At 39.3% G+C, this 20,878-nt stretch overlaps 1 protein-coding gene across 1 annotated transcript in view; it reads right to left on the bottom strand.

The window, feature by feature from the left end:
• Positions 1-18,210, bottom strand: part of LOC139632725 (estrogen receptor beta-like) — a 93,067-nt gene extending 74,857 nt beyond the window's left edge. The window contains exons 1-2 of the mRNA XM_071497878.1: positions 17,923-18,210; positions 15,948-16,004 (exon numbers count right to left, since the gene is read on the bottom strand). The gene's annotated coding sequence lies outside the window, so the exon portion shown is untranslated. The remainder of the gene's footprint in view (positions 1-15,947; positions 16,005-17,922) is intronic.
• Between the last annotated feature and the right edge of the window lie 2,668 nt (positions 18,211-20,878).

Genomic DNA, 20,878 nt, shown 5'->3' with positions numbered 1-20,878 from the left:
GGTAGAGCAAAAAGCCTGCCTGGGTTACAGCCGCTGTCTGACCATCTCACAAGTGCTCTGTTTCACACTCATGACCCACTTACAACATATCAAAAATGTTGGCGGCCCACATCTGACCCTGTAACAATACAGAGGTCAAATAATGCCTGAGAGCACTTTTTATTTCAATGATAACGATCAAACATTCAGGACTGAACTGAAAGCAGAGGACGCTCAGTTTTTATTTTTTGTTTGACGGAGGAGAGCTCACTTCTTGATTTTACCATCTGTCTATTGACTCTTTGCTTTTAATCCTTCCTGTTGCTAACCAGCTATATTTTAATGCTCCAATTTTTGCAGAGGATGTGATCTTTAGCTCATAATCAGACTGAGACAGCAAACACCTATGCGATGCGGACTGGTGGCGACAACATAAAAGTTCCCATCACTGCCTTATCACAGTGAAAAAACAATGAGTTTTTAAACATTATTAATGTTTTTAAAGATTATGTTGTTTTAAAACATCATTCATACTTTTATTATATTTTTATAATTACAGGTTTTTACCAAATTTGTACTGTTTTGCAAATGTTTTGTTGACCCCTAAACATTGGATTGCAGCTCCTTCAGGGATTTTTAAGTACACTTTTATAATCAGTCATTAATGACCCTCATAAATGAAAAATAAATTAGTACTGAATGTGCTTTTGATTAAATTATATGGGGGTGCAGAGCCACCTCTTTAGTCACCTCTTGTGCACAAGGCTCCTTTTAAACTCTAGACAAATTCCATACATGAAATTTAGACGTTTAGGAGAGGACTAATGAACCATTACCTGACGCAGGTACAATACATGTAATTAAGATGATTTTTCTTATAGGTAATGAACATAAAAAAAAAACGTTTACTGTATAAACTGAGAGATTGTTTTGAAAGCTACATCTCCTAATATTTTAAAGTCTCTATAGGCTTTGACTTTCTGCTGAGAGCTGAAAGAAAGTCACCACCTACAGTTTAAACGAGTGTGATAATGTCACGGGGTGGAGACATGCACGGATTCAATGTCCGGGTAACACCGGGTACAAGGACAGCAGGTCCTCACAAAGTCTGCAAAATGAGACATCGAGACACTCGATACCTGGATTTATTTGCCAATATCATTTGATCATCTCGTAGAGCATTTACAGTCAAGAGTCTGGCTGCTCTCGCCTCCTGCAGTGAAGTGACGTGAGCAACTGTTTGGGCTGAGGGGGTCAAGTAGGGTGTGTATATGTGTGTGTGTGTGTGTGTGTGTGTGTGTGTGTGTGTGTGTGTGTGGGGACAGACTGTGGGTAGAGTAAGTTACAGTCTGTGGCAGCTGGAGCAACACACACACACACACACACACACACGCACACACACACACACACACACTCACACACACACACACCAAAAAAAAAAAAAAAACATCAAGCACTCAGAGCCATACAGTATACAAACACACAGACAAGAAATCTAAGGAGGTTTGTTGATGCCTAATCTATTAAATAAAAAAAAAAAGACTCAAACTTCAAAATTCAGTTGTTTTAGCCGCTTTGTGCTCAACAGAGAGAAGCAGCAATAGAACAAGTGGTGTGAGGGGTGTGGCCTTTCCAAAATTGCATTTTCCAGCCTTAATTACAGCGCCACCATGTGACCAATCTCATATTATATGGGAAGCTGATGCACATCATCTCCAGTTATTGGGCCAAGTTTCATGTTTCTAGCTAATTCTGCAGGCAACAAATATAATAATAAACCTGAGCAAAAAATAATTAATATGCGAGGGATATTTGTAAATACAGAGTTTGTACAGATGTTTTAAATTAGCACTTAGAAATGTAAAAGGGTGAAAAGATGATTCTTTTATCTGATTTATCTTTTTTTTTAACAGTAAATTCATAGTTTGGTCCAGCAGTGGAAGAAGTGTCCCTGTCCATTACTTAAGTAAAAGTAGGAAGGATGTAAATAAAAATAAGCATAAAAAAGCAACAATCCCCTTAAGCAATTAAGTACAAGGTCATTAAAATATAAATAAAACAACTATATTTATTTTCATCATCAAATAATCTACTGATTATTTTTCTGATTAAACATTTGGAGCACAAAATATAATTTTTTTGTCCAAACCCCAAATTATTAAATGTACTATCACATTTTAAATTATAAAAAAAAAACTTTCAAATATTCACATTCAAGAAACTATGACTATTGTAATTTCTTGAACAATAATAATCAAAATATTTCAGCTCTACATTCAGGGACAAGAACCTCAATATTGCTCTTAAGTCTTGAGTGTCTTCATTCCTTTCCCCAACTGGTTTTGTCATTTATGAGCTTCCATAAACACTCACACTGTAGACACATGGCGAAACACACACACGCACTGTAAGAGGCAGAGCGAGTGTTGGTGGTGGGGGAGGCAGTAAGATTACTCCTGCCAGCCTGTTAGCCTTATCCCTGTCCAGTTTGTAGCTGTTACCAAACCTCAAGCTGAATGTAGCAACTGCAGTCATAACTCAGACTGACAGCAGCTCCCTGTTACTCTGACTGGCAGCCTCAGCTTTCAATACAACACCACAAGAAACAGCAAAAACCTGGAAAATCACACTTGTACTCCCAAACTTACAAGCTTGTTTAAATATTTTGACACTGATTGGCTATGGCATCTTCAGAAACCAGAAACCCAGTCTACGTCCTGGGTGTAGAGAAAACATTCATCTCATCTAAACTACAGTTGGATTTAATCACAACTAAAAATAGAAATTGGTTGGAAAAATTTTTGCAACACATCTGCCAACCTAAACAACCACATAGGTCACTTACCCTCACAACCCTTAAGCGTGTACCAGCAGCCAGTGTACCACACCTTTGTCTTCACGGTTATAACAATAAACGTGTGGTTAAGGATGTGAAATGGGCACGGTTCGGTTAGGTTTAGGCACAAAAACCTCCTGGGTTGGTTTAGGGAAAGATCAAGATAAGTACCTCCTTGAGGTTAGAGCACACTAGGACGTGAGAAAAGAAAAAACAAGTTACCATTGTCTAGAGGCCTAAACAATACAGCTGCCAACCTGTCAGGTTCTTCCTGTACCCTGCTGGAGAATCATCAACAATCATCTGATAATGAGGAATCAAATATTTTCAGGAGCCCACAAAGGAAGAGTCCCAGAGAAAAAGACCATAAAGTGAAAAAGCCATAGTGGACGATGTTGACCTGATGTGACCAGCCTGTCTTACTTCTCACCTCCACACACACCTGACTGCTGCTTAATGTGGCTGCGACTGTCATTGTCTGTTTTGGACGGTACAAAAAATTGACAATGCAGCCCCTTGAATTACCTCCGTGTTGGGGCGGGGGCATTTTCTTTTACAGTGAGATATGAGCAAAATTAATTTATATAATTTAAACCACAACTGCAGGTAAATCAGCACCTGTAGATGATCAACTGTCTTTGTGCCACCTGTTATTTGCTGCCAGTTTAACCCCCACAAGTGTGTGTTCACTCTGTTGACAGTTTATTAGGTAGGTCTAGGTACTTTCCTGCAATATATCATAAAGGTTATAATGTTCAGCTTCTGTTGAAACTGTTTAGAGCAGTGTTGATTCAACTGTAGGATGATTTTTTATAGGCTCTAGTCTGTGGTGGTTTCAGTGTCAGTCTTACTGTCACGAAGATAAGATATATTGCAGGACTGTTTGTGCTTTGTTAGATGTTCCTATAAACTCTCAGCTAAGTGTGAACATTTGATAATGTAAATGATTTTATTGCGTCTTCAAATCTGGTGGCTTACATAATGCGGTGTCCTTTCATTTTCAGCCATAACAACCCAATTTACCCATTTTATCCAAGGAGAATTAACATGCAAGAAAACAACTGTGTATTTCCTGGTGAAAGAAAAGGTGCTGGTATTGTGTGTGGTGATGATTTAGCTGCGCTGAGTGCTGGTGTGGGTGAGCTGTTAGCTGGGAGAGGCTGGGATGGGAAGTCTGGGAAAGTCTTAATGACAGACTAGTGGTGAGACGAGACACAGAGCCATAACCATGAATCACATAGTAATTAATGACCAGGTTCCCATGGTTGGGGCTTGTTTGATGGTAAAACAAAAGCTATCTGGACCACGCAAGCATTATTTACACACACATTAGACAGATTAAGACAGGGGGAGGCGGGGGAGAGACGGGGGGCAAGGTTAAAGAGAGGCTCTTACGTGGTGTTTGCGATAAGAGGAGGGTACTAGTAACATGACCAGCAGGTAGAGTGGAGCCGAGATGGACTGCAGCTAATGAGGGACTGCATGACCAGCTGGCTGCAGAGTGAAGGGGAGGCCCAAAGGTCCTGCTAATGATAGCCTCTGCTTCTCCAAACTACACTGGGGGTCAAACTGAGGGGCAATAAAGCACAGCCTGCCTCCATGAAGACGTTAGTGTCAAACGCACTGAAAATCATGTGGCTGCTGCATGCCTTCTCGTGAGATTACCATCAGCTTTCACACACCTTCCCAACAGTGAGTCACATACCCAGTTTCTCACAGGAAAGAAGAGAGAGAAGAGGTGATAAAAAAAATGATGACAGCAGCAGCCAAGGTTCTGTGAAGTGTAGGATTATGGGATTTGTTAGTGTTGCAATAAGAAAAGTAAACACATGGTTATGAATATCTAATGATGCCATCTTTAAAAAGCCGATAGCGCTCTATTGTGCCCTGTTGTTATAATGTGGAAAGGTTTTCACTAATAAAGCTTAAATGACCATTATCAAGTTTTGGGATGTTTTAGTCCACTTTCAACAAATCTCCTACAGTTTAGATCACTGGTAATCCTTCTCCAAAACATTCTGGTTTGAAATTGTTAGCTACACTAGTGACGTGGCTCTAGGGATGGAAATGATGGTTGTTTAGTCCAGACTGAGTCAACTGACAACTATTGGTATGGGATTGTCATAAATTTGGTACATACGTCCAGTGTCCTCTGAGGTAAGTGCACAAGTCAAAATTGGAATTTGTCCAGTACTTTAGTTTAAATACCTGCAAAGCTGATTCTCATCAACCTCAGTGCACTTTGTGTTTAGTGCTATTTCTTTGTGTTTGTATAGCATGTTAGCATGGTAACTTAATACATTTGGATGGCAACTATTGTAAATATTACATGCTAACCATTATTGTCACTGTCAGCATGTTAGCATGCTTTGAGCATGTTAGCATTTAGCAAGAATACAGCCTCACAGAGCTGCATGTATAGCAAATGTTAGCATGCTAAATCACAAAATTTGGATGGCAACCATGGTAAACATTACCTGCTAACCATCTGCATGCTATATTTGTCACTGTGATCATGTTAGCATTTAGCAAGAGTGCAGCTTCACAGAGCCTTGTTCTTGTATATTTTACCCATCCCAGTTTGGTTTATTTGAATGGTTTGTTTGATTGTTTTTAAATCATTATTAGTTAAGTATCTTTGCACGCTTTCTGTTTTTCATGTTTGAATTTTAATTATAAAAAAAGAAAACATGATATTGTAATTGATCACCAAACTCAAACAAGCTTCAGGTGTGACTGTAGTTCATACTGTGGTGTCAGGACTGTTAAGAAAACACATTCAAGTCTGAAGAATTAAGATTAGTTAATAAAAGTACGACATATTTAGAGCAGATGACATAAATATGCAAAAAAATGATTTAGGTCTCTGCTTGTCATACATGCTACTATTATGACTGTAAAAGATTGGTTATTTGCATGAACACTTACTGTTTAATAATTAAGTAAATAAATAAATAACCTACTACATCAATTAATTAATTAATTATTTTCATTGTCCAAGCAAGGACTGTATAATTTTGTTAGTTTTTAAACCTTGTCTGTTTTAGTGACTCAATTAAAGTAATATCAAGTGAAAATACAGGATTATGTAATGTATCACAAACTGAACACATCATAACTGGCTGCTGTAAATCAGCATCTGCACTCACAGACATGTCTGTACTTAATTATACCTACTACAGTTAGTTACAGTGTCTTGGTTACCCACAGATGTCAAACTCTGCTCTGTTTTACTCACCACACTGTATACAAACACATGCACCGCCCTTCACAATAAAAGCCATCACACAGCGTACATAAAACACCCTCTTGAGTGTATAATGTAAAACAAGCTCTTAAAAGACGCAGTCCAATTAAAGGGGTCGTAACGATTAAAAGGAGGGAAGTGTACGCTGCAGTGACAGCGAGCAGGCGGGCTGTCAGCAACGCAGAGGGTAGGGCCGGCTGGGCGTGAGCAGGAAGTCCTGACAGGCGTGAGAACAGGGAGATGAAAGGCAGGGGGGGGGTTGTTCGGATCATGGACGACATGCGCACGCACACACACACACACACTGGATGGATGTTCTCACATTTAGCAACAATGCTAATCATAATGTTGTTAACTAAGTGAGTGATGATGATGCACTGTGGTTCCCTGTGTTGTGTAAAGATGCTTTACACCCCCACAAGGTTTCATAATAGATGTATGCTGAAAATAAAAAAAAGAACACTCACAATTACAAGCTCATACATGATCTCACACACACACACACACACACACACACACACAGACACACACACTCTATTCCCTCACATGAACGAAAATACTTTCATAAACAGGAGCTGATACAAAGGGAGAGTTAAGAATTTCACACCTTTATTTGGGGATAAGATGTGTGTTTCCACTTTATTATCAGCGTGAATGGGCAAGTGTGTTGATGCACCTAACAGTGTGTTCAGGTATTGTTTTTTGAAGGGAAACTCCAACTGGGTTAAAAGATGGTGAACGTAATTATTCTTTCGATTTCTGGGTTGATTTTGAGCTGGGCATTTTTTGCTTCAGATAAAATGGCAAATCACAGTCAGCCTGTTGTAGAGTCTGATACCAAAAAATGTTAAAGTGAACTAAGATATCAACAGTGAACATCAAGTTTTGGTGCCTGTTCCTTAAAATTTGAGAGCAAAATCAACAAACTTCTTTGAGTTGCACTTTTGCACACTTGTTGGACAAATATTCTTCTTTCTCTAATAGTTTTTGAAGCAAATACGCACTCAAGAAGGAGTATCTTCAACCTGCAAGCACTGCTCCCAATGCTTGGTTAGACTAAAATGTCTGCAGAGCAGCTACAAAGTCAACACCAACTTCACTTTACCCACGTACAGCCCACAGCTGAGAGTGAGCTCCAAGTGAGGGAGCTTCAACACTCGATGATATCTAAGAGGATTAGTGGGTGGAATTTTCCTTTAAGAGAAGTTTCCACCCACGGCGGCGCTCTTGTCACATCCCACAGCCTCACGCTGTTTCTCTCTCTGCGCCACACAATCAGCTGTGAGAGCCCGGACACTTCACACACCGACGAGATGGAGCTATTTTCAGCCGGCGTCAGAGGGGAGCTCTCTGGAAAATGTGTACAGTGTGTTAGGTGTCTGCGTGTGAGTGTGTCAGAGAGAGCAAAGTCTGTAGCATGTGTGTGTGTGTGTGTGTGTGTGTGTGTGTGTGTGTGTGTGTGTGTGCATGTGTACACACAGTGTTTGCATGCATGAATGTGTAAATACATGTGTGCGCTTTATGTGCACTGATGTGATTATATGTGTGCAGGTTTTTTCCGTGCACCTCCTGCAGTATTGAAATCACAGGTATATGAAATAGGTAAACCATTAATATGAAAATACTGTCACCTTTAAATTTTGTTCAGGTTACATTATTATAATTTGCATAGAAATTAAGTTTCAAACAGGGATGGTTTGAAAAATATCAGAATTGGTGCATTCAAAGACATCTGGGATTCTAGGCATCTGAACAGCAACCTTTTTACATTCAAGTTTGAATCCATCTTTTCCTGGCTTATAGTCTTAAATCTTTGTCGACTGTATTTGATTTTCCATCCAATGGTTTTGTGCAGCTGACAGTCAGCTCTTGGATTATGATGGATGAAGCTCGCTGCAGCGCCACATTGCAATAACATTAGTCAATATTGGCAAATATACAGGCAACTAAATGTTCACCGTCATGGATCACCTGTCTCAGTCCCTGAAAATCAGTTCTGATGGAAACCAGTGGGGAGCCCATTCAATTCAAAATCAATCATACAACCTGTGGACTAACATAGAAAATAACTGAGAGTGCTACAAAGGATTCACAGTGATGCCACCATTATGTTACTTTAGGCTTTGGAAATGTTTGAAATTAAGAGTAAAATCTGGAAATGTTGCTGCAGTTTCTTACACTGACAAGTGATTTTACTCTTTACTGAGTTCACTCTATTGTTTTTAGGACAGTGAAGAGGTATAAACGTCCAATATTTCACAGCAAAAGAAAAAAAATCCACTTACTTCTGTGGAGTAAGTATATTTACTTTGTTCTTATCCCTTTAATAAATTTGTGACCTCTTAAACTTATCATGATCTCATCATTGGGAACTGTTCAGTAACTAATTTGTTACTGTTTCAAAACACTTGGCTATGGAACAAAATACTACTGGAAAATGATTTTAAATAAATAAAAACTTGTACTGTTTCCAGGTTTGACTTGTTCCTGCTCCATTGTTGAACCCATATCTCTGCTGTCATAAAATAACAGAGTAGCTTTCTTAAGTTATTTATATCTTCAGAGTCTCTTTATGTGATCGAAAAAAAAAAACACATGAGAAAATTTTTTCAGGAAGGATAAGAAAAAAAAAAAACTTAATGTATTCAGATGGGAATTTTCTGCCAGTGATACAGAGTCTGGATGAATAGCTGACACATGAAGTCAGGTCAGCAAGTGCTAACACGCTCACCGTAGCAGCTAACCAGCCACTCATCAGAAAGGCCAGCCGAGTGTTGCGAGCCCAAACCTCCCCTGACTGATGACCTGCCCTGCAATCATCAACAGCAGCCTGGAGGCCTGACAACCAGCAGGAAGGCAACGGGAGCACTGAGCCGCGGCCGAGAGAAACAGAGATGGTTACCATGACGCTGTCAAACGCACTCTGAAAGTGTGTTTATGTGATGATCTGCTTTCTGTGGGCGTATTTCCACCTGCGTACGTAGCTGTGTTCAGGTGTTTAAAAGGTTCGCCGGTGTGCCGGGAATTGCGTGCATGCATGTGTGTGCACCTTTGTGCGTTTGTGCATCACTTTGTGTTTAGCTCTGCACCGTCTGCAGCCAAACAAGCACTGAATTGCTGTCTTCATGCATTCAGTGGGGCGACGGAACAAACATACATAAACAGCTGGTCCCACATGTCCTAATAAGAGAGTGGCTGACTGGCAGAACATCTTTTCCACCCAGCCGCAGATTAGATTACACTCCTTCACTCCTCCTGACTTTGCCTGGCATGGCCTTCATCTGATTAGTCCGTCTACCACGGCTACTGCTGCTGCAAACTTTCTTAACAGTTAATAAGGAATAAACCGCTGTAAAACTATCTTTTAAGAATCAAACCTGGAAATATGTGAAGAATTTGTGCTGTAGCTTGGTCCTTTGAGCAGCTGTTGTCAGATTAGATTCACAGCAGCTACAGTGCAATGGTCAGAAAATCCACAGAAACATCTCAAATCACATCTACATCATAATCCACTTCTCAGCCACTGTTACATACATCATGTCCAGTGTGACACTTCATTTTCCATTCATACTTTTACATTTACATGCTTGTGATTTGTAACACTGGAACACCGATGCACCGTCATGTTTCACATTGATATACACTAAGTACAGCTGCAACAATTAGTGGATTAATCTGACTGGAGTCTGAATATGTGGTTTTTGACTATTTTCATTTTATGGACAAGCCATTAATCGAGAAATTAATGGAGAAAATAATCTGCAGATTAATCAGTGATGAAAAGGATTGTTAGTTGCAGTTTTAAGTTGTAGCTTTTTTTATTTTTATTGCCCAGTATTTATGATTTTCTAACCACTGTCCTGCATGTTCATAAAGAATAATAAGAAGAAGAAGAATAATAACAATAAATTGTATTTATATAGCTCTTTTCATACTCAGAATGCAGCTCAAAGTGCTTTGACAAATATAAAACAGACAAGAAGATAAAACAGGAAGGAAAAATCTGAATAAACTAAATAATTGTAATAATGTACATTACACCTTAATTTGTATTTTAGTAGACATACTTTGTCTAGAAAGCATCTATGAAAGCCTCATTTAGGATGGATAAAATTATATTGTAGGATATCTTATTATGTGAGTAATGTATTTATTTATACTGTTTAGAAACTACAGAGTTTGAAACATACTGGACATGTTGATCGATGGTAGAGATATGGTTTGAGTGGTTTCTGCGGACATGTTCTTTTTGCCATGTCTCTGTCCTGCAGTAAAAACAAGCCTATAGGTCGTCTGTGCAAGCAGCACTATGTGACCCATCGTTATGTTTTATTGTGAGGTGACCTCAAGCATTCGTAGTAATTATGAAGTAAGAAAATGAGGACATCAGGTGATGTAAAAAGTCCATGTTAGGAGGAGGGTGGGGTTGATGGATGGGTTGACAAAACAGAGGACCTTCACACAAGGTGAAGTACCAAACCAAACCACCATCTTTTCCTTAAACCTAACCAAACCCTGATAGTTCCGCCACCTTAAATATGTTTGATGAATACATGATATGCCTGCTGCTGGTATGCTCCTGCAGGTCATATCGTTGTTACCATGATGATTGAAGGTTCAGTAGACCACTGGTGCACTCATGGGGGTCGTATCTGACGAAAGGTACAAATGACCTACATGGTCTTTCAGGTTGGACAACTTGTTGCTGGGTTGCCACTGGAATCTGAATCCAGCGCCTCTAAACAAACACTGTGGAGACCTTAAATCAAGGCACTGAACCTTTAGAGGCTGCCAGCAGCTGTCAGGTGTGAGTGGGCGTGATAGCGCCTTCATTCCAGGCATGTTTGTAGAACTTTTCTTTTTTAATCTGGGTGTTAACGCCTTCAATTCAGATGGACAGGTAATAATAATGGAACCAAAACTGAGAAGCATCAAACAACCAAACCATTAAATCTGAAGATCATCTGAGTCTGACCTTAAACCCGTTCCCAGCAAAGTGCAGTCCATTAGCGTTGAGAACATAATCTGGAGTAATTATAGGAAGTGACCTTGAAATGCAAGGAATTAGTTGACTAAAGAGATGGATACACTACAGTGAGCAAGCCAACATCCGTCACGTATTGCTCATGTATTGAATGATATAAAATCAATTGTTTCAACTGTTGTGTGTATAAAAGTTGGGCCAGATGGGGCTTGCTGTCTTTCAATAAGCAATCAGGGTACTTCAACCAACTACAAAGGTTCGTGTTCTGTATTGTCCAAGCCAGGTACAGGAGTTAAACCTGCCAACTTTGTGACAAACATGTATCCTGCCCATAGACTTATGATCCTGATTCACAGCGCAGAATGACTGCAAACTGCACAGTCGCCTATAAGTAATGACTGACTGAAGGGTAGTGGAAGATAGCTCCTTGTGCAATGTATTGTACTGTTTTCTAATTACTGGTGTGATATAAAATGAAGACAATGCAAGAGATAGATGTTTAGTTTAAGCAGTTATGTGCATTCAGCAATATACGGTATCTCTGTGACTGACTTCCAATGACTCTCTCTGAGAAAAGTTGATGTCCATTAAACTTTTGAATCCTTTTCTCACAGTCTTCTCTTTTAAGGAGTTCCCAAGGGTCTAATCTGGGTCCCCTTTTCGTTACCATCTACATGCTGGGGTAGCCAGATACAACTAAAACAGAAATAATTATAATTACCCTTTCTGGCCCCGGAACTAATATTAACAAAAGTCTCTCTAGTTCAGTAGTCTTTTGATGCTCAGGTGACTAACCTGGTGCAGACCTGCTTTCTCTGCATTTAACCAAGATCAGGCTACTCCGTCATCCATGCTTTTATCTCCCTCAGGCTCTATTACTGCAACACACTTTGCTCTGGTCTAAACAGGGGAAACATCCAAAAATTGCAACTTATATAAAATTCTTCCACCAGATTTTTATTATGTCTTGTTTTATCTTTTGGTGTTATTAAATTAGTAACTTTTATTTTTTGAAGATGCTGTTAATAACTATTATTATTATTATTTATCACTATTGCTCAACTATATTGGTTTCAGATTTCACAGTCTACTTTTGCTTCTTCCAGACCCGACCCTGTTTCCTAAATTTAGATTTTCTGCCATTAAAACCTGACAAAATATCAATGGTGGTGAACCCATACTCCCGGCTTTAAAATGTTCCTTCAGACACAATCAAGACATCAAAAACACTATAGCCTGACACTATTCATATCATCCTGTGCTGTAACTCCCACAGTTTTAGCACCTAACACAAATTACATTGCATCATTGCCAGTTTAAAAGAGCAGGAACTGAAGATGATGTGAATCAAGGTTTCATTTGTTTTTCTCTATACTCACAGATCCATTGAGTGACAGGCACAAGAAGAGCATGAAGCTGAATATCAGATCTGATACAGATGACTTCCTAATAATAAACACTGAGTGACTCCTCAGATAAAAGAACTCGACAGATCATGATGTTAACTGACACATGAGCAGGAATCAGTGAGAGTTATTTATGTTTTAGTTATTATTGCTTCCAAGGAGACTGGGAAATCCCAAAGGGTAAATGTTCAGTACATGTTTCAGACTTGTCTTTAATAGTGGAGTTGGTCTTAATTGGCACTGAAACAACTGTCAAGACATAAATTCTATTTTCTTATAGCATGAATTCCAATAATTCCTTTTTGACTTTTCAAAAATCAGTTTCTATTCAGGTATGAAGACTGAGCCCCTGAATGTGGATTTGCAAGCAGACGCCAATGTGTGGTTGAATACTCAGTCTGAACAATACAGAGGACACCTGTTCATTCATATGGTGTCTGGTGGGTTGTAAGGATCTAATGTTATTTATGTCATGTACTGTAAATCTGTCAGTCCCTGCTTTTAAAGCTATTTTTAACAGACATGTTGTTGTGCCAGAGACAGAGTTCCATATGCTGTCAGTATAATGGACAATAAAGTTGTCAGATTTGCAGAACGGATGAGTGAATGTCAGAGAGGATGGATGGGCGATGGACTGGAGAGATGGTCCAGAAAAGATATGTAGGTTCAGAGACATGATTCAGCCTCAATTCTGCCTTGTATTTTTTTAAGAACAATGAGGGGTTCTGCATCCTGTTCGAGGGCAAACTAATTTCAAAATGAATATAGATGTAAAAGGATTTTATGTAACTACTGTACAAGTTTCTGCCAAAGTAAATGCTCATTTCAAGAACAGGCACAAAGAAGGAAAAAAGAAATTCAGCAGGGATACATAGAATTTACTAGCAAGCAGCTTCTACTGCTGATCTGTCTCATATTAGTAAACCACAAAGCACTCAGAAATCAATGATCCAACATGCTAACATCATGTTTCTTATTATCTAAACATAATGACAGTCAATAACAGTAATGCTCAAGAGATCCCTACATAACCAAGTTAAAGTACATAAAAGCATTATAGCTGCCCTTCTCAAGCCGTTTCCAAACAAGTTCACACAGTGCTTTAGCTGCCACTGATTTAGCCAATCAGAGGCAGGTAAATCTTTCTGTATTACACAGTAAACTGGAGTTTTAAATCTGGTGTCATGTGGCGACATTCCCACGGTGGTTCACCGGTAGTGATGCCTTTTAAGTCAACCAGCAATGATTCATCAAACCTGAAGAGGGGAGCAACCCTGACAGAGACGGAGTAGACTAGAGCGAACAGCGCAGTGAAGCGTCCACAAAAAATTTGTGATGCTCGAGATAAAAAAGAGTCAGCATTCAGATGAAGGATTACAGTCTAAAGAAAGCAATCAACGGTGAAAAACAGTGTTAGACAGTGTGTATTGTGTGTATTTTTGTAACTATTTCTTTAGGCATGCTACATTAGCATGCATCGACAATGTTGGTGTAATTACTCTCACTGCTAGAAGGGGGAGATAAAAGTTCCCCACTGCTGGTTTAAGAAAGTGATCATCTTTTAGCATAGATGAGAATAGAAACAAATAAAGTTAAAGTTAAAAAATCCACCTCCCCGGTCATTTTTAGTCAACATAGAAGCTGTGACTGTATTTGCCAGGAGCAAACGTTGATGTCATACATGACTACAGTAAATCAGAGATATTAAGAAGTCTGAAACCAGGATAGTTTACAACTCAAAACCGCTTTTTTAAGGTATGTGTGGGTTTGGTTTGACTGACAGCTGGTAACAGAGGCTACACCTTTACAACTGTCATTAGATGCCATTATAATGATTAACTCTTAAGTTACGATTGCTCTCTGGAAATACCTGAGGTTCAAGAATTCCACACAGTGACAGGTTTACATCCTGATTTGGCAAAGCAAACTTTTGATTCCGTGCCAAAACACATCAGACCTTCAGCTGTGAGGAAGAGTAAAAGAAGGGAGAAGCTGTGCATTCAAGCAGTCTTATCGCATGAGATTAGCACAATTACACACCAGTTTTCAATTAGTAAGAGTTTCAATCACACAAATTGGTATAATCGAGGATCCCGCGTCTTCATGACAGACTTATAAAGGATTCACATCGTCAAAGATCTTATTAAAAAGCACGGAAAGTTAGACAATGTATTGATGATTCCCAGAGTAACAGGCTGCTTCACCCCACAACAGCTACACACTCTTGCTCAAGGGCACTTCAGCAGTATGAGAACATGCTGTCCTCCACGACCATGCTGATAGCTACTACCCAGGTCTGGAGGACAGTGGATGCGTGTCACCGCTCTGGAGGGTGATTTTGGGGGGGTGGGGTTTGGGGGGTTTGCTGATGTGCTGCTGACAGTGTGTCCAGGACAGAGGCAGCTGGGAATGCAGAGCCAGCGCTCCTCTGTGTCTCACTAATCAGGCCTGTCCTGTTGTTCGCTGCTACCAGCCATAACCACCTCTTTTTTTTTTTGTGTGGACAAAGAAATCGCTATTTTTTGGTACGTTGTAAATCATAGAAGCTTTTGATTTCATATTATACTTCTTGCTGTAGGTTTCTTATATCTGACAGGTTTCCAAAGTTATGTATATATTTTCTTTCGTCCCGGTCTCAGTCTCAGATCACCTGTCCATCAAACAGTGTGAATGGTCTTGTGGCATCTTTTCTGTTGATGCCCTTCAGTCTAAGCAACTATGCAGCTCTTCCATTTATGAATTTAAACCATTTTAATATAGGAACATGTGAAAAAAGTGAAGGGGTCTGAATACTGTGTGAATGAACTGTACATATAACCTGTGACAAGGGGTCACAACTAGCCATTGCTTCAGTTTATTAAGTATTTTTTCTAAAAAAGCAAATATAATATTGCATACTAGAAGTAAAGGGCTTAGACGGCTCTAATATCTATGACATGCTAGATATTTACCTGATAATTTTACAAAAAAAAAAAAAAAAGGACCAATGCAGAAGTGATCAAACATGTTTGCTGTTTATGAATTTTTCCAAAGGCTAAACATGCACCACCACAGATACAGTGCAGCTGATACAGATACAATACAGGACAGATCAGCTCCTCTACTGGAGGTCTTTCATGGTAATTAGTCTGGCTTACAGGTGATCTTAGCTAATGTTTCAGGCAGACAGTGCAGCTATTGTTGTACCCAAAATGCACAACACAACACAGGTGAACAAACAGGGCTCACCCTCTCCAGAGCACCTTAAGTGCAAAGATATTTTTTGTTTGGCTCTAAGCCGCCGTCAAACATGATCTTGGTGCTTGGAGACCAAACCAAACACAGCAGATTCATGGAGGAAAAGAAAGAGAGAGGAGCTCTCTCTCTCTCTCTCTCTCTCTCTCTCACACACACACACACACACACACACACACACACACACAGGTCCATTTGTCTTCATTAATGCATTAAAGGTTATTTAACTTGGCAGATTGAAAAAAAAACATTCTCACTCACAGAAAAGGCCTACTGGAGCGGCTGTTGAGGAGACAGGAGATGAAACCTTACTGCTCCCTGTGGAGAAAAAGCAGGTCAGTGAGAATAGACAGAATACAGCAATGAAGAAAAATATAATATAAACACAAAATAAAATATTATAAGCCATAAAACCACTTCGATAAAACAAGAATAAATGGAGCAGCTCTATAAACACACATTGGAAGTCTCCAGCACAGACTGTATTCTGCCATGTGTAATCAATAAGAGTATGGATTAGAATAAGAGTTTTATTTAGAGAAGGTACAGTACTTAAACGACTTTAAGCATTGTGTCAGAAAGCATAAAGCTATATGTATGTACACATAAGACAAGGCTCATGTTGTTGCATATTGATCCTGGTGTCAAGACCAGTGTGATGTCAAATTCATCATTCCCCACAATTAAGCTCAAACATCCAAGTGAATTATCAATAAACACAACACATTTATGAATGGAAGGACAAATTGCTTTGACCTGGTGATGGAACTAGAAAAAATCATGGGAACACAAATATCATGACAATCCATCGAGTAGTTGTCAAGACATTTCACTCTGAACTGAAAATGTGGACCTCATGATGCAGGAAGAGTCAGGGGATGACTAGTGTCAGTGGGACTCATCTGTCATGGTCAGTGGGACAGTGAATGTGTTTACAAAATGGGCAAACCATCCAGAAGTTGTTGAGATGTTTCAATCTGGACCAAAGTGGTCTCATCTTTTGCAAAGAATAACCTTATGACCTCAGTGCAACTTCCAAAAATATAAACTTTACATCTTTGCTCATTGAAAATGTCCTTTAAAAAGACATTTTAAAATAACGTGATATGAAAATATAAAGGAAATCATGCACATAATAAAATACTGTGTTTAACAATAGTACATGCATCAAACCCACAAGTGGAGTTAACAAATACACACTCAAAGTTCGCCCACGTGTTGACAAAGGACTGTGATTCAATAGAAAATAGAATAAGTGGCATTGGGAGGGAACCTCCTTCTGATGTGTATTTCCTGGTTTATATAAGGGTCCTCCATGTCTCATAAATCTATTAATACCCTGCTACCAATCTGAATGCAACAGGGCCTTCAAATGCACTATTCTCCCCGCGATGCAACACAACACAGCCTCTGGTGCACGTACACACACGAGGGCTTTGTGCGGTTGTTTGTTATCAGCAGGAACCCGGGTCTACATGAGGGAGGAAATGTTACTGGTTCCCACCATAACTCAGCACAGGCCTAATCAGTAATGGTAGCTTGATGAATGGAAGGCTACAGAACACACAGGCCCTTGTCGCGAGCCGTAAACAATGAGTCAGACTGGTATATCTGACAATTATAACCACCCTTCAAGGACTTCTTAACATATCCAAATGCAGCCCCCCCTCTCCGCACACACATCCCCCTCCTCCTCCCCTTTTTAGCGCTAGTCATGTGGTTTTGTGAAATGACAGGCTCCACGTTCTCACACACAGTAAATCAGATACACATACAACAGTATATCACTGCTGGCATTTACACTGTTTGACCTCCACGGGGCTGTTAGCAAATGTCAGAATATAGAAGGCAGCAATGCAAAAAACTACAAAGCGGCAGTTTTGTAAACGATGACCTCTGTGTTCTCACGGTTTGTAAGTCACACACAGAACATTAAACATCTGTCAGGCCTGTTTGACCTCCACCATGTTATACTGATAAAGAACTTCTCAGCTGTTCAGGGAGGCAAACATTGTCTCACTGGTTAATTTAGAGATTAAATTTTCAGATAAATTAACTCAAATTTATCTTAACTGACAAACAACTGGCCAAGCTCTCTTGTCAAAATAAAGAATATGCTATCAGAACTTGCTAGCTAGGACTGCTAGCTAGAAAAAGCATCAAATTTTAAGGGAGCTATTTGTAAGTTTTGCTATTGTTACACAGCCAACGTTAGAATTAACAGCTATTTACTTACCAGACTAGAAACATTACGAGTTCAGCATCAAACTTCATTCTTTTACCCGCCATGCTGACCCTTGTTTTGCTTCTTCTTCTATTACTTCTTGTCTTCTATTGAAGTTAGCTTGCTAACCAGCTAGCCCAAGTTCGGCCAGACCATCTTGTCACTTTCTGCTATCGAGTCACTGTAGCGTCCAGTCTGCCGTGAAGAAGAATTGCTGTTTAGAGGGTGTATTATAACCTCTTACATTGTAAACACGATGATGGCTGAAGCTCTTGAAACCACATTCAGTGGCACAGTAAACATACAAATAGCCCCTTCAAGGTCAGCTAAGCTAGCTTAGATAACTTACCACTAGAAAGAATTTTTAGCCACGCTAGCTACACTAGTAGCTTGAGGGAAGACAGCGTTGGTCAGTTCAACTCTTTACTATCTGAAATACAATTTGGTACAGGCATTAATGGATGTCAGTTTAAAATACTAATCACCAACTCCTAACTGTATGCATGCTAACATGTTACTGTTAGCTATAAAATGGGCTTGTTGTGTGTTAACTTTCTAGTACAAACGTTAGCATGCTAACACAACCATTAGCATGTTAAAAGAGGGAGAGCTCCCGATTCTGTTTTCCCATTTCAATTCATTCTTTAAAACATATTCTTGTTAGTTAACACAGAAACATGTTACACCAAGTTTAATTATTTCATCTTCATTTCTGAGAAATCATATTTTGTCAGTCATATTTGGAGAAAAGTCTAATATGTTACAATAATCATCCATGGAGGCTGTTGCTAATCAAATGGAAAGCAGGAACAAGTGGTTTCAAAATGCTTTTGTTACAGTCTTTTTAACAAATAAAAGCACTGAAAAATTGACTGGGGGAGTTTCATGCCAACCCAACTTGTACAATTACTTCAAGCTGTGAGTCATGTTACATTGAATAAGTCTTCCCACTGTTTAGCTTCACATTAAACTAAACACTAACTATTCTAACAATAACATTGCTGAGCTACTTTAAGTTTTGTTTCATTTGTTAGCAAGAGCGCTAGGCTTCATAAAATACAATACAAACAACTCAACCTCATTGGTATTAGTCCCACACTGGAGCCAAGATGTGTTACACATACAGTTCTTGGTTACTCCATCAAGCCATCATCACACACCACATCTTATAATGTAAAAGAAATTGTGTGTGACAGTTTAAGCCAAGCAGTGTACATAAAATGCCAAATTACAGACTACCAGGGAAATTGCAAGTGCCAGGGAAAGCACAATACTACAATATTATTTAAAAAATGACCATGGCCCAGGCCACACATGGCCCAAGCCTGCCTGAGAAGAAATTTCAAGGGCCACTAATCACAGGGAGCACATTCATAAACACATTTTATTACTATCAAGAATATCTTTTGTATGAAAAGACAGAGGCCTGAACATCCTGAAAGTCAGGGAGAACACTGAATATGAACTCATGATGAAACACAGGACATGAAGTTACATGAGGTTACTTGCCTGGATGCAGCCGTTCTCTTAATAATTAGTTCTTGGCAAGAGATTCAGTCAGAGGTGAAGAATGTTAGTTGTCAGTGTGCATGTACAGTAGCTTACCTTTGGTTTACACCTTAAACCAAATTATTTTAACAACCGCCTTTGACTTCAGCATGAGGATAGTCATGCCACAAGTCGAACTCTGACCTTTTCAAATAAACCATGACTCCAAAGAATTATAAGTTTAACCTCATTCTGCTCTGTTTTAGTCTAATTTCAGCATATATGCAGTCAAAATAAAATTTACTGAATGAAAAAAACCCATTTCCTTCCTAAACCTTTTGATACTAAATTGTCCTTATTGTAAGTTTGCTTTATGAACAACATAAATAAAGACTTAATCTATTTAGAAACATAGATTTTCTTTAATATTATTAGTTACATGTGAAAATGGTAATTGTGCTTTGCACTCTGGTTCAGCAGAGTCAAACCACTTTATTTCCATCTGCTCTCAGAAACCATTGTGCACATGTGCAGGAGTGATGATGGAAAGTTACAACCAAAATACTGAATTGCAAAATATCACTTTGGGTGTAATTTCCTTGTTTGGAAAGGAAATGGGAAGCTCATTCCCTACACTGAAACTCAAGTACATGAGCCTTAAACATTACTTACTGTAAGTACACTACTTAAATCAAAATTATGTTCCTGGCAGGGTGGAGACAATAATATGGTCTGACTGTTTTTCAGTACTTTCTCTTTCAAATTATTTGATTTAGACAATTTTGTGAAATGGGCAGGGTTAGGAATTTTCTTGAAGTAAAGTAAGTCTCATGGTTCAGCCACTCATGTCCTGCTAGTTCCTGTTTTAATGTTCTTTAAACAGGTAAAATTTTATAGAAATGCATAAAAGTAGAAATATAACTTTTGAGTTCAGGGTGGAGTCAGTATGGGGTTAGACTCTGCTGAGGCCGGGACAGACAACGTGGACATACGTGGTAGTTATTGTATTAGCCTCAGATAGTAATGAGGGTGCTCTGCTTTGGTCTTCTCTTACTTGCAGTTTGGTGCCGGAGAGAATTGATAATGAGAGAGGGAAGGGTGCATGTAAGTGGGCGCTCTAATGACAGTGAGGTGTGTACACTTGTGTGTTTGTGTCTGCATGTGAGGCACTGATGCAGACTGCTGAGGTTGATACATGTGTTAGGGTTCACGTGTACATGTACACCTGTGTATACATAGAGTATGTGTGTGTGTGTGTGTGTGTGTGTGTGTGTGTGTGTGTGTGTGTGTGTGTGTGTGTGTGTGTGTGTGTGAAGGATGGGAATTTCAGTGTCTAGCGTTAGGAGCCAGTCTTCAGTCTGCCACTCCCACAGACAGTCTGGAGCTGTTCAACTCTCCAGATCACTTCTTGGCAGGCTGTAAGAAAAATGACTTACAAAGAAACGTTTTGCTATTAGTTTTTATCTGCAGGGCATAGCAG

Source organism: Trachinotus anak, unplaced genomic scaffold (genome assembly GCF_046630095.1).
Source record: "Trachinotus anak isolate AG129_WGS33_773 ecotype Australia unplaced genomic scaffold, CSIRO_AGI_Tana_v1 ptg000015l, whole genome shotgun sequence".
In the NCBI taxonomy this organism is placed as follows: Eukaryota; Metazoa; Chordata; class Actinopteri; order Carangiformes; family Carangidae; genus Trachinotus; species Trachinotus anak.
This window is presented reverse-complemented; position numbering and strand designations above follow the sequence as displayed.